Below are 15,092 nucleotides of genomic sequence, written 5' to 3'. Positions count from 1 at the left end.
GAAATGAGACTAGTGTGGCAGGTCTCTGTCCAGCCCGCTCACCCGCCTTCTGGTTCCTCAGCTCAGGGTGACCTGCGGCACCCCCGCCACTCCTCTGCAACGCCCTTGGTCAAGGTTACTGCTGACCTGATTCTGGTGACTACATAAGCAATTTTCAGGCTTCATTTGTCTTATCATCTGGGCCATCGTTGTACTCAAAGTTTGGGCAACAAGAAGACTGTATCTTGGGTGCAGCCAGTAACAGGGTGCATTGTCTATAAATATCTTTAAAATAATAATAAAAACTAACAAAAGGTGGTCAGCTTTCTATTATTGCAATACATCAGCAATTCAAATGTGAGTATAAAAAAACTCCTTTCCAAAACTCTTTCATGAATCAATGCTCTAAGCAATTGCTACAGTTACCGCTGCATTTTAATAATATTTATATATGTGTATGTTATCAAATGTCATATATGTGAGTGTATATATGCAAATTTCAAATAAGCACACTCTTATCATTGTCCCCTTAATAAACATCCCTGAAAGTGAATTTGGGGAGCTTGCATTTGCAGTCTACCCTAGACAAATAGGGACTTGGCTACATGTGTTCATTTCAAAAAAGTAAATTAATAATGATTCAGTCATTCAAGCTGGCTGTGGGCACAGTTGGTCTCCAGCCCCGTGGTATACAACCCTGCAGTAAACATCCCCTGTTTAATCAGTAGATTCAAAATAAACAATGACAGTGCAGAGATTGCAAAGACAAACAGAAATTATTTTGATTTTGTCATTTTATGTTACCACTAGGAGTTTTTATTTGTATTTAAAATTGAAAACAGTGGAAGAGTATAAATTGTGAGATGTTCTGTATTGACTTAGTTCATTATTTCAAATGTTAATTCATATTTGAAATAGTTTACCAAATGCGAACTCATTTGAAATTCATTTCTTTAACACATTTTAAAATCAAAGAACACATCAAGAAAATAGAGATGATTGCTGGTTCATCCATGAAGATAACAGAAAACAATTTTACCATATGGCAGAAAGAACCCTTTCTGGGTGTTAAATACCCTAGGTACACCACTGATCAAGGTGGCGTTCAACACATGGGCCATTCCTTCCTTCTTTGAACACTCTTTTCTTTGGACTTCCATGGCCCACATTCTCCGAGTTTTTGTCCTACCTAACCTTGCAGGATGCTCTTCTCTTCATCCCTGAAAACCCCATATCTCTCAGGGTTCTGTCCCAGGTGATCATCTCTGATGGATCTACAAGGTTCCTGAGCAATCTCCTTGGCTCCATGGTTTCAGTATACCTGCATGCTGACAATTCCAAAATCTACAACTTTAGCCAAAATCTTTCTGCTGAAATAACCAATTTATCCAATTCTGCAAATATCATCCCTGAAACTTGACTTAGACATCTCCAATTCAACTGTGTTCACTTGAGCCCATTAATTTCACCTCCCAATGGATTCACCTGGAAAACTTAGCGCCATCCTTATTGAAATCCTTTTCTTTTTTATTTTTTTAATTAAAATATTTTTTATTTTCACAGACACATTTTGATTCATTGTACACAAATGGGGTACAACTTTTCATTTCTATGGTTGTACACAATGTAGATTCACACCAGTCATGTAATCATACATATATATAGGGTAATACTGTCTGTTGTCATTCTACTGTTTTTCCATCCCCCCCCCCTCCCACCCCATTTTCCTCTACACCATCCAAATTTCCTTCATTCTTCTCTTCCCGCATCACCCCCCACCTTGTTATATATCATCATGCACTTATCAGAGAAAACATTTGGCCTTTGGTTTTGGGGGCTTGGCCTGTTTCACTTAGCATGATATTTTCCAACTTCATCCTTTTACCAGCAAATGCCATAATTTTATTCTTCTTTATGGTTGAGTAATATTCCATTGTATATATATACCACAGTTTCTTTACCCATTCATCTATTGAAGGGCATCTAGGTTGGTTCCACAATCTGGCTATTGTGAATTGAGCTGCTATGAACATTGATGTGGCTGCATCACTGTAGTATGCTGATTTGAAGTCCTTTGAAAAATATGGAACGCTTCATGAATTTGCGTGTCATCCTTGAGCAGGGGCCATGCTAATCTTCTCTGTATTGTTCCAATTTTAGTGTATGTGCCACCAAAGCGAGCACTGAAATCCTTTTCTTATTTCACCCCTTTTCTTCTCAGTTATCAAGACTGACAAATATCTCTCCTAAATGTACCATATCCTCCACTCGTCTGCACCTTCACCGTCACTGTCGTTACCGTCACCACTGCTCACCTCAGGGGCTCCAAGAGCTGCCTTCCACGTTGTAGACAGGAAACTCTATGCTGAATAAACTGGATTGCATCACTAACCTGCTTTCTACCTTTAAGAATGGCATTGCTTGGATGTGAACTGTTCCCCCAAAGACTTGGTCTCCAATGCAACAGAGTTCAGAGGTGGGGACTTGGGGAAGTAGTCGGATCACGGGGGCTCTGACCCCATCAATGGGTTAATCCCTCGAGGGGTCATATTTCATAGCATTGTTGGGAGGTGGTGGAAACCAGAGGCGGTGAGGCCTGGTTGGAGGAAGCAGGTCAGTAGAGCATGACCTGGAGTGATGTGCCTTGTCCCTCTTCCCTTCCTCTCATTCCTGATTTCTGGCAACCCTGAGCTGAGCTGCTTTGCCCTGCCACACCCTTCCACCATAATGTTTCTGCCTGGAACCAGCCAACCAGCCATCCTTGGACTGAAACCGCTGAAACCATAAGCCAAAATAAATCTTTCCTCCTCTAACTTGTTTTTTCTCAGATATTTTTGTCCCAGAAACAAAAAACTGACTAACACAAATAACTTCCATGGTCTTTATCCACAAGATTCATGTCAAGAGGTTTCTTTTTACCTTTAGAGTCTCATAGCACAGGCACTGTGAATACAGGTTCTCTCTTGTTTCTAAATTGTTGCTTACATTTCCATACTCAAAGTTGTAAGGAAAATAGTATTTCCTCTACCTCTCAGGTTTGGGTGGTAGATGCTGTCCTACCATACCCTGCCAGAGCACTAATTGGCAGTTTGTCCCCCCATTAGTCTATTTTTGTGAGGTGGGTACTGGGGGTTGAACCCAAGGGTGATTTATCACTGAGCTACACTCCCAGTTTTCTGTTGTTCTTGTTTTGTTTTGTTGGTTTTTTGTTTGTTTGTTTGTTTGTTTTTTGAGACGGGGTCTCACTAAATTGCTGAAGATAGCCTTGAACTTGTGATCCTTCTACCTCAGCCTCCTGAGTAGTAGGAATTATAGGCATGTACACCATATTAATCCCTATTAGTCTGTAAACAAATCATATTTTAAATTCTAAGAACAGTTACCAGGTCTGTCTTATTCCTCTTGGTTCTAGAACCTTATACTATGCTGTTATAGAGTGGGTGCTAATAAATATTTTGTTCAATTAATGAATATATGTATGAATTGCTTTTCCTCTAACTAGGATTTCTCTACACCATGGACCATGGCTTGTCTATGGTTTACAACATCATTTGCTTCATTTTGACTTATTTCATTCCTAAGAACTTTTCATATGCTTTATTATTTATAATCACATTAATGATTTATTTCAGAATGTACTGAAGTATTAAAAAAGATACATGCTAAATGAAATCTGGCAGGTATTCCCCCCCCCCCTTTTTTTACACTCAGGAAGGAAATGGGAGTATTCACTTAAAATCCATCCTGTGGTGATACAATAACAACCTTAGAATTATGCTTTTTGGTTTTACTTTCACACTGACAGAGATGTGATCATTTTAAGTCTCTTCTGGTTCTAAGCTTCTAGGGGGAGGTGTGGAGTAGATATTTTTTGCTTCCAAATGAAAAGGTATGCAAAAATGACCAAATTCAAAGCTGTCCATAAAGGAAATGAGATGCCTTCATCTCTGAAAAGACCTAACTGAAGTCTATAGCCAAGGACAAGAGAGTGTCTCGTCATGTTGTCCAGACAGCAGAGACTTCCCTTCCTGCTCATATCCACAGCAGTGCTGCCTCCCTGTCTGATGTTTACATAAAGATGAGAGGCAACTGGATATTCTGGCTGCATGCTGGCCCAAGGCAGAGCTGACAGCAGCAGGTAACAGGCACCTGGACGGGGCTCCCCACGGGCCATCGGGGGTTCTAATCAGCTTCTCTTAGCTGGCAGATTTTGAACAGTGGGTATGTTCCAAATGTGTCAGGGCATATTTTTCAAACATCACTGCAGATTCATTCGTTATGTCTTGCCTTTTTTTAGACCTTGACAATAAAGGGACAGTTTTAACCAAGGAGGGGGAAGAGAAGCTAGTGCACACTGATGTTTTATGACATGCCAGGAGTCACAGTGAGATTAACCTATTTCTTTAGGATCTTTGGGACTCTCTTATCTGTGACTCCTTGTTATTTTCCATTCCATGATTACGATTATACCTCCAAAGGGGGAAGAATCAAACTATACTTTTCATGTGTATGTGCTCTGAATTCCTGCATATTTCAAAGTGCATATCGCAAGGACTTTGAGAAAATACAAGGTTCCGTATTCTGCTCCAGCTGTTGATATCGATAGGTGTGTGTGTGTGTGTGTGTGTGTGTGTGTGTCCCAACTTAGAATATAAATACCTCAAGCACAAGATCTTATCTTTGCTTTAGTATTCTCCACAGGACAGTAAACATTTGATACTTAACAAATTTTTACACACACACTTAAAAAAGACAAATATCTCTAATATATTTTCTGCATGTTTCCTGGAACCTATACCTACCCTAGGAAGATACTTGAGGAGCAGAATTTGGAGCGTTAAAATGGACTCCTCTGTAGTTCATTTATTTTCTACCTAGTAGAAAGCAACATTTTAGATTCCTATGGCTGTGTAACAAACAACAGAAATTTACTGTGGCTTAAACAACTGAAATTCACTTTTACACTATTCTAGAGACAAGACTTCTTCATTTAGATTCACTTCGTCAAAATCAAGGTATGAGCAGAGGCTCTACGATACTCTGTCCCTTGCTTCTTCAACTTCTGTTGGCTGCTGGCATAACTTGGCTTGTGGCCCAAAAACTCCAATCCCTGCCTCCGTAGCCACATGCCCTCTCCTCTTACTTTTGTATCAAAACTTCTTACTGCTTTCTCTTACAAGAATACTTAGGATTGCATTTGAAACTCCCCATCTAAAAATCCTAAGTGTGACCATAACTACTAGTTATCTTTTACCATTTAAGTAATATTCACAGGCTGCAGGGATTAGAAGATGGACATTCACTTGGACCACAGTCAACCTGTGACTTGATAGTCAGCTCTGGGTGGTGAAGGCCACGTGAAAGAAAACTTCTGGCATGCAGCAACCCAAAGGAACCAAAGATGAGAGATACAGGCTGTGATACAAGTAATCATGCTCAATAAAAATCTCACACTGAGCTTGTGATTCAGAAAGCAACGTGGAAGATGTTCCTGACTTTGGAAAAGAATTGTCCTAAATTTTGAGTCAGTTGTTTCAAGTTTGGATCTTAGGTCCCTTTTCTATAGAAAAAATAATACTTAAGGTGATTTTTATTCTAGAAAGCTAAATGAAGCTCATTAGATGGAATTAATGTTCATAAATCATTTACTATATTTTTAAAAAATTTTTTAAAAATATTTTTTAGCTGCAGATGGACACAACACAATACCTTTATTTTATTTATTTATTTTATGTGGTGCCGAGGATGACACATGTCAGGTAAGCACTCTACCACTGAACCACAACCCCAGCCCCAAATCATTTAATTTTGTTTTCTAAGAATCTGTTCTACGGAAATAATCAGAAGTGCAAAACTCAAAATGTGTGTGCAAAAATGTTTTTAATAACATGTACCATCGCATAAAAAGTGATGTGAGGAGAGACTCTGAATATGCAACAACTTAAAAAAAATTTATGATGTGAATGATGTGCCAACATATGAAATTGATGTAAAATTAAGGTTTTTATTTTTTATGTTTTTGGTAGATTACAATTAGCATAGTAGTGGGATTCATTATGCCATATTCATACATATACACAATTTGATCAAGTTGTTGATATGAAATTGTTAAAAACATAAAAAATGTGCATACAGCATTTCAGTGAAGTAATGGCAATATCTGTTTCACTCATAAATCTGTAATTTTGGCAGGCTTGATAGAGACACTTATTTGTACTAGAGTTGACATCACATAGAGCAGCTTAGAGGCTAGAGTCATCTGTACAGCATCTGATATCGTTGGTGAGAACATCTACACACGGGGTCTCAATGTGACTGAGCTGTGACCAAAGCTGGGTTCCCAGGGGTCAGTCTCCTAAGAGTGAGAGCCAGATAGGAGCCACATCACCTTTTATGACCTTGCAATGTGAATTTTGCCTTTTTGTATTCACCATGCAATCACAATGTCTGACCAGTTACATGTGGAGGGAAAAATAAGACCTGATCTGGTATGGAGAGGCAACGTTCTGACACTAGAAATAAAGTGTGACTGTTTTTGAAAAAATAGAATCTGCCACATAAAGATACAAGCTATATATAGAACATAATCCTGACAATATTAAACACAAATGCATAATTGCTAGACAAGTAGAAGAAAGTAGTAATAGCATTTTATATTAGTAGAGATAACTAACAGCATTTGTGTTTGGCATTAGAATTATAGGTCATTTTTATTCTCTTCTCTGTGCATTTTTCTGAATTTCCCATAAGTTGTATGAACAAGTATAATTGCTGTGGTTTGAAAATATAAACACACTTTTTGGAAAAGAGACATGTGACTAGCACTTTATAAAATGCTCTCATGTTTAATCCACCTTGTGATCCCAGTCACAATCCAGTGTACGAGAGTACTGAACTCTTCTTCAGACCAAGAATCTGAGACTCAAGACAAACTCATGCCTGATTTATGGTGGATCTGGATCTTAAGTATCAGGAGCTTGATTTCAATGTCTTGCTTTCTACTGAATGCAAGTTCCCAGGGTTTCTCCTTAAAATGGGTGGGAAACTGCAACCCATGTGTGTCATGCTGTAGGGGACAATCTCTTCTGCCATCTTGTTCCTCACTGTCATGGTCATAGCATCACAGGATGATTGATGTGGTCTCCATGCCACCTCTTTTATCCCCCGGAGGTAGGGGTTGAGAGGAGGAAGGATAAAAAACCCTGAAGAAACCTCTGAAAAGGCTCAGAGGAAAGACAACAAGGAAAATAGAGATTTGAGATAGGAACTTTAGAGAACTCTGTTGAAGTAGGAAATATAAGAAGTACAGGGATGATTCTGGATCCTGCTGAGTACAGGCCTAAATAGTAGTAGGGACTAGGTTGTTGACCACAGTGATATAAGACAGACATTAAAAAAGGAAGTGAGAACAACTTTCTCACAGTCAACAGTTTAAGCAAGGAAGTTTCTCGAGATGGATTATTCAAGGAGTGAATACCTAGTTCTAGAAGCTGTTCATATGTGGAAACAGGATTTTCAGAAAGTGGAATTTTCAATCACAGAAATTATGTTTGTTTATAAAATTGATGGGAAATTCAGGAAAGTATGTGAAGAGGAGACATCTTGAAAAAGTTTCAATTTAGCTTAAAAATTCAAGGGAAATTAAATGAATCAAAATGATCACCAAAATTATCTTCTGAGTTTAAATCTGCTTCAGGATATGTTTAGGTTCAAATGGAATATCCTGTTTGGGAAATAAAATTTAAAATAAATAATAAAATAAACTAAAATAATAAAATCAATTTATATATATATATATATATGGATATCTATAGTTATAATATTCTTACACGGCGCCTAGATGAAAACAACTCATTGTCAGTTATTCTGAGTCAGTGTCAGCAATGCCAAACCCTAACAATTACTCAGTCCTGCTCATCTTCCTTCCAGTAACTCTATAGAGTTTATCTCACAAATTATGCCTTTTCCTCTGGATTAGTAAATGTTGTTTGAGTCCATAAAACTAGTTAATTTTAGATTCTAACCTATTGTCTATAGTCAGAGAAGGGAGGGCAAATATTAAAATATAATCAAGTAACATTTATATAACTTACAGATTAAAAGATCATTGTTCTATGTGCCAGAAAATCAGGTATTAAAAAATATAATATTCAATGTTATTCAATATTTCTGGTTTTTCCTTTCCATGTACAATCTATAATGACATTTCCCAACTCCAAAGTGAAGCAGACCAATGCATTGATTAGTGTGATGTGAGAACGGTTAAGTCTTTTAAAGATCAGTGCTCTTTCCCCTCTGGCATGATAAACATTTCCAGATACTGGGGTCTCCACCCTCTTGGATGACAGAGTGAGGATGAGGTGGAATGAATGGACCAAGATGGAGAGCTCTTGAGAATATAAAATAAACCTGTGGTTCTCCCTGAGAATTTAGTGTGTGACACTGCTACATAACTTAGTCTGCCCTGAGCCAAATCAATGGATGGTTACAAAGAATGGTTAAGCTTTTCTTGAGTAGAGGAGTGTTGGGAAATTTAAATTATGGGGAAAAAAATGATTAAAACAAAGGAAAGAAAACTTGTGTCCACACAAAAATCTGCACACTAATGTTTGTGGCAACTTTATTCATAATAATCCTCACTTGGAAGCAATCAAGATGGCTTTCAATTAGTGAATGGGTATCATAAATGGATTATTACTAAGCAATTAAAAAGAATGGAGCTTTCAAGCCACAAAAAGACATGGAGAAACCTTAAATGCATATTACTAAGGGAAAGAAGTCGCTCCAAAAAGGTTGCATTCTGATGAAATTCAAGTATAGAACACTCTGGAAAAGAAAAAACTATGGCAACAGCCGAGAGAATGATGTTTGGCAGGTGCTTGTGGCAGGTCAAGGCAAGGGTGCAGGGAGCACAGGGCTATGTGGCAGTGCAACTGTGTTACCTGAGGCTGTAACGATGGGCACACGTTACACATTCATCAACATGTAATATAAAGAGGGAACTCCAATGTAAACAATGGACTTCAGTTAATAACATATTAATATGGATTCATCAATTGTAACAAATATGCCACACTAATCCTGACATTAACACTTCAAGAGAAACTCAAGGAGAAGGTCAATGGGAAATCTTTGTTCTTTCTCCTCAGTTTTTCTATAAAGAAAAAAAAAAAAAAAGAATGCTTTTACTGTGCTAAATAACAAAGAACCATCCATTTACAAAGTGAATATGCAAATACCCATAGGTTGTTGTATCGAAAGATGATCTGGTGCATTCAGCTGTGGAACATTTGATGGGCACAAAGAGTTATGAATCTGAATATTATCTAGGAGAGGAAATGAAAAAAAATGAACAAAATTCTTGAACAACGGAGGACAGAAGATTCGGGTAACTAACTCCTAGTGATAAAATGGAGGCAGAATAGGCTTTAAAAGTAGCATGGGATTTAGATCAGAAAGCCAAGTATATGACAGTCCAGGGTCAGAAATAATACTGAATCACAATGTTACTTAAGCAGGTAAACTTGGAGAAATGTGGCTTCGAGCATATGCTTATTTGGTGATCAGAAATGAGACAAGCAGAGAATATTCACTTTTGAAATGGCCGTTTGAGGAGCCCTGCGAATCCATTCTAAAGAGTAACAGGTAATTGATGAGAATTTAACCAAACAAACAAACACAGGATTGTGAACACTTCCTAAGGGCATTCAGCAAATGAAGAAACATTTAATCAGAAAAAATGTACTTCATTTTGGCCAAAAAAATAAAAAGTGAGTTTATGGCACATTTTTGTCACAGCAATGGAAAACTAATAAACACTCTGGTTTCCATCACTGAAACAAATAGCTGAGATAATACTTCTAAGGAGAAGAGGTTTATGTTGACTCATGGTTTGAGGTTTTGGCCCAGGAGCAGTTGGTTCTGTTGCTTGGGGCCTGTGGCAGCTCATCATGGTGGGCGCATGTGGTGAAGCAAACCAAACACCTCATTTCTGGGAAAAAAAGGAGGAGACTGGGGTCCCAGTGTCTCCTTCAAGGGCATGACCCAAAGAATTAAAGACCTCTCATTAGGTCCCACCTCTTAAAGTTTCCACCACATCCAAATTGCTCCAATCAGGGACCAAACCATGCATGGGCCTTTGGACAGTTTCTAGATCTAAACTATAACAATAAAGCCTGTTATTCCTGTACAGTCTGTGGTTTCACGTCACACACAATTCACCAAGTCTACCCCTTACCCATGTATGAGGAGACACTGGAAAGAAAACTGATTTTAAATATTTTAGGCTCACAACAAATTCCTTATCTTCAAGAATTAGAGTATGATTACCCTCCATGTAGTTAAGATTAGACACCTTTTTGGTTTTCTCAAGCTGGAAAGGTACCTACAGAAATATAATAGCTTAGGGGTCTCTTTATCCTTAGCAAAGATGACACTGTACTTCAAACTTCCCTGTCCTCCAAAATACACCTAGCTGCTTTCACAGACCCTCTAGTTAAATAAATACCCTCTTGAAAATGTCTGCTTTTTTGAAAATACAGCATTGAAGCCCAGACCTGAAGCTCCCTCTTCCCCACAGCCTTATATTGGGTAGAAATCTCAGATAGTCACATTTATCAGAACTACTCGTTTAGGGAAAGGACTATTTCATCTCCATTGTTCCTCATCCTGAAAAGGCTCAAGATTTAAAATCTTCATTGCCATTTTAAAGGATTTAGAGTATAAGAGTTATTTCAACCAATCTCTTGGGGGGTAGGGTTATGAAATGATTTTTCCCCCCAGGTACATAAAATGCAATAACTTCAAAATAAAATGTTTAATTATGATTAATTTATGGCATCAGAATAAAAGAAAATCATATCTATCAGCCCAGCTCCACAGATAAGAAAGAGATGAGATTTCACTTTCACATCAAATTTTAATCACCCAAACCTGGTGATTTGGTCAGAATAGGTAAGTGGTTCCTTCAAAGTCCTCTAATGAATGAATGCTCACACTGGGCAACTAGTTAATATTTGGTATTGGTTTCTTGGATTTCCACACTTCAGAGACCTAGGTTTCCTTGGGGTATCAGAAATAACCTAATGCTATTTCAACTTCTACAATGGTGAGAGTCTTACCATCAAGCCATGAGTTTTACCAAGCTCACCAGGAAAGTGTATTCTGCCTCAGTTCGATTCTTGACAGTTTGAGAGAATGCAGTACTTTGGAACATGAAATATTCCTAAGCTAATTGTCAGGAGTGACCTTGAATGCTAATGTCAGGCCTATCCACACAGTGGTGGTTAGAAGAATTGGTAGCTTGCCTGCTAAGGGCAAAGTGTGGAAGAGTTCTTGGTATTGTTTGTAGAAAGGGATGATATAGCAGGTAGTTAGATTTTTACAGGCAAATCTCCAAAGTTTGCATTCTTCTTTCAGGAATCAGTCCCTCTCATCAGAAATGTCATAGTAGAGATTGCATTTCTGCAGGAGATTTGAGAAAGTAGAAGAGAGAATGCTTGTGCTAGCCCAGGTAGATTCGAGGAATCAGGCTAGAGGTAGCCAGGGAGGTTTGGCCTTGTTTCTGGAAGATGGATGAATCTAGACTTTATGTTACTTTGTTTCCTTCACAGACTAGGGAGAGACTGGTAATTTTATTTTAAATTGAGAAGACAATACCTTTCCTTTATTCTCTGATTGGAAATCCATTTATAAACTGCTGTGAATCAAGATATGTAGTAGGTGCTAAATGTAAGGAAATTAAGAAGACATCCTTCTTGCCTTTAATTTTTTTGGCGGGTACCAAGGATTGAACTCAGGGGCACTCGACCATTGAGACACATCCCCAACCAATTTTGTATTTTATTTAGAGACAGGGTCTCAATGAGTCGCTTAGTGCCTTGCTTTTGCCAAGGCTGGCTTTGAACTTGCGATCCTCCAGCTTCAGCTTCCTGAGCCCCTGGGATTACAGGCATGAGCCACCAGAACTTCTTGCCTCTAAAGAAGGAATACTGTACATTGTTAGCCATTCTAATGAATGCAATGAGAGGCGTCCAAAGCATTTATGGCACTCTGGAGGACTGAACAATATACTTTGCTCTCCATCAGTGAGCCATGGAAGACTTCTTTGAAGAGTTAATACCTGTCAGATTTTTAAAGTGAACAGAAGTTTACTAAGCTGAGAAAGGGAACAGGGAGGTCAAATGAAGGAGGCACTTTAAGCAAAGAACATTGCATGACTGAAGGCACCCATGCCAAGAAAGCAGATGTACACAGAAACAGTGAGTTCTTATTCAAAAGTTCTCATTTGCATGGTTGAGGATGATGGACAGAAGGGTATCAGAGGGTGGGGAATAAGTCGAAAATGTGAATAGGCAGAGCTAGAAGGTAAAAAACCTTGGAGAACATGGAATTTACTTCCTGAATTCAAATTAGACATCAATAACATCAGTTTCCATTGGCCAACAGTATTGTTTTTTTAATTAGAATATCTTTAGCTACTCCATGTAGATCAAACATTTCCTACTGTTTTCCAAAAGAAGTGTTACACATTTTATTATTTTGACAGGCTCTAAAGATAACCGAATGTGAATCTCATAAGCAATGAAAAGTTACCGGAGTATTTTAGGCAGATTGAACGGACTCGTACTTTGGAATGATTATTCTAGCAATGGTGTCTCTTACAACTGGGAAAGAGAGAGAAGGCAGGCAGGCAGGCCAAGTAGATGCTGGAGCGAGAACAGAGGTAAGGTACGATAAAGCTTTGAGTGAAGGCACAGGAGATTCGCTGAAGCTACAGATGAAGGAAGTTTGCAATGGATGACAGTGGTTACTATAAGAAAGTCTGCTGAGGACCAACATTTTTAGAAATGAATGAACCTTCCAACAAAGGGAACAGGAAGTACATTAGGAGAAGGAATGTGTTCTGAATTCAAAATTAGGGCAAGTTGAAATTCAGATATTAGTAATTGGACAGGACATCCACAAGTGGTAGGGAACAGTGGACAATAAAACAATTAGACAATTAGAAGGAACGTGAATTAAAGTGTGGCAAGACAGGTTAGTATTGCCAAAGACGTAGATGGAAAGAAGAGGGATCTGTAATAAGAGAACACAAAGTTTTGGTAAAAGAACCTGTTAGGAGGCAATATGAAATTAGCAATACGAACAGGACTAGAAGATACTGTGTAGTGAAAACCAAGGAGATCCCATGTCTGTGACTTACCCAGGCCAGAAAGGAAGGTAGTATCAGGACTTGCTCCAATTCTGACTCAGGTTTGCCCATCTTCCAAGCTGGCTGTCTTTAATTTCTAGTGATCGTTATGTTCTTATTACATACCTTCCAGCAAAGCACTATGTAACACAGGTCACAACTCTGAAGCACTCTGGAGCACCTCTATTCCCCAAATAGGCAGAGTAGATTACAGCAAGAAATTTCTCCTTCAGGGGGCCATCTACTCCAGGAGGTGGACCTGACTTAATACAGGGCTGGGGCTGGGGAGATAGCTCAGTCGGTAGTGCTTGCCTTGCAAGCACAAGGCCCTGAGTTCATATCCTCAGCGCCAAAAAAAAAAAATAGAAAGGGCTGGTTGAAGGGGTTCCACAGCCTCCCCACCATGAGACTCACGTTGGAAAGATTATGACGATTGTTTTTATTAGCATAGAACTAAATAAAGTGAAACAGTAGTGCATGTGATTATGGAGGCAAAAGTATGAAAGAGCAGGTAATGATGCCTGAGCCCACGAAGCCCTGAATTCTTCTACCCTCTTGTCAGACTAGCCCTGGAGTTTCCACCTGAGTTCCCATTTTAGACTCATGAGATAAAAATCTGTGCACGTTGCAGGTGGATGGAAGGATCATGTCATCACCAACTGCCTTTGGAGAAGCAAGAGAAGAGTAAACGGCCCTATGGATAAATGGCCAGATTCTAATGGACATATGGAAAGACCACTACACCTTTAAAGAAGCACTTTACTGCTGAAGTGGGGTGGGAAAGGCATGGGCTTGTGAAGGAAAATGTTTATTAGTAATAAGCACCTGATTAGGGAAGAGAAGAAGCCCTCAGCTGGAAATCCAGAGCTTGTTGATGAGCTGTGCTGCAGCGTTCTTCCTGATGGCATTATTTCTTCAGTCCCTGACCGGCCCAGTTTTATCCACATTTAGATCCCGGCACTCCCAATACTTTTTAAATGGATGCCCCCTCCCACCCCCACCCCAGTCGAAGAAAGGGAATTGAAAGAGAAAAGCATAGTTTGGAATGGAGGAAATGCCTAAGGTTAGCATTACAACTTTGGTTTTGAAGGGGATTGTAAAGTTACGAAGGGGAAAGAGGATGTCTCCCATTTATTCCCTCAAGATTTAGCTAAACAACTTTACAAAGGTGACACTTGTGGGTATAAAACAAGGAAATAAGAAAACTCACTAGACCAAGGTAGAGGCAATATGGCACACCAATGGCTGGCCAAGGACTTCAGCTTTATTTGCTAGAGGCAGCCCTTCAGTCATGGGAGAAAACTAAAGTTTTCGAGTGACAAGAAAATCATCCTATTACTTTTCTTGAATTATATCTCTCAATTAGCTAAGGGAAAATACAATCCTTGGGCAATGTATCTGCCCTATGGCTCTATTCTGCAGCACTGTTCACATAACTTTCCAGAAATACCCACTCTGGCAAGCATATATTGTTAGGTCACTTCCCATTCCACATGCATTCTTAGAGGTGATAAAATTTGTAAGCAAAAATGAGCAAAACACGGGGTCCAAAGGGACTGTAGATGTTTCTCAAAGTTTGGAACACATGGTGATAAAGTTTGGGAAAATAAAAGGAAAAATAGCAGCTTATCTAGGTCTTTTTGTCAATACAAAATCCGTAAAGACTTTAAAATGGCTCGAAAAAATTTTTTTAATCTAAGTATACTATTTTAGTTGCTGATGGAATGATTTATTTACTGGTAGACACTCATGAGATGGCATTGAAAGTACGACAGAATTTGTGGGGTTTAATTTCCAATTGTTCTGCTACTAACTCAAGAGTACATTAATTTTTTAAAGCAGGGGTCTTACCACGAAGATGTCATCTTGAAAATGCGAATATTACCAATCCAGTCACTAAGAGAATCGGAATAGTAAATTA

The sequence above is a fragment of the Sciurus vulgaris genome (genome assembly GCF_902686455.1).
Source record: "Sciurus vulgaris genome assembly, chromosome: 10".
In the NCBI taxonomy this organism is placed as follows: Eukaryota; Metazoa; Chordata; class Mammalia; order Rodentia; family Sciuridae; genus Sciurus; species Sciurus vulgaris.
This window is presented reverse-complemented; position numbering follows the sequence as displayed.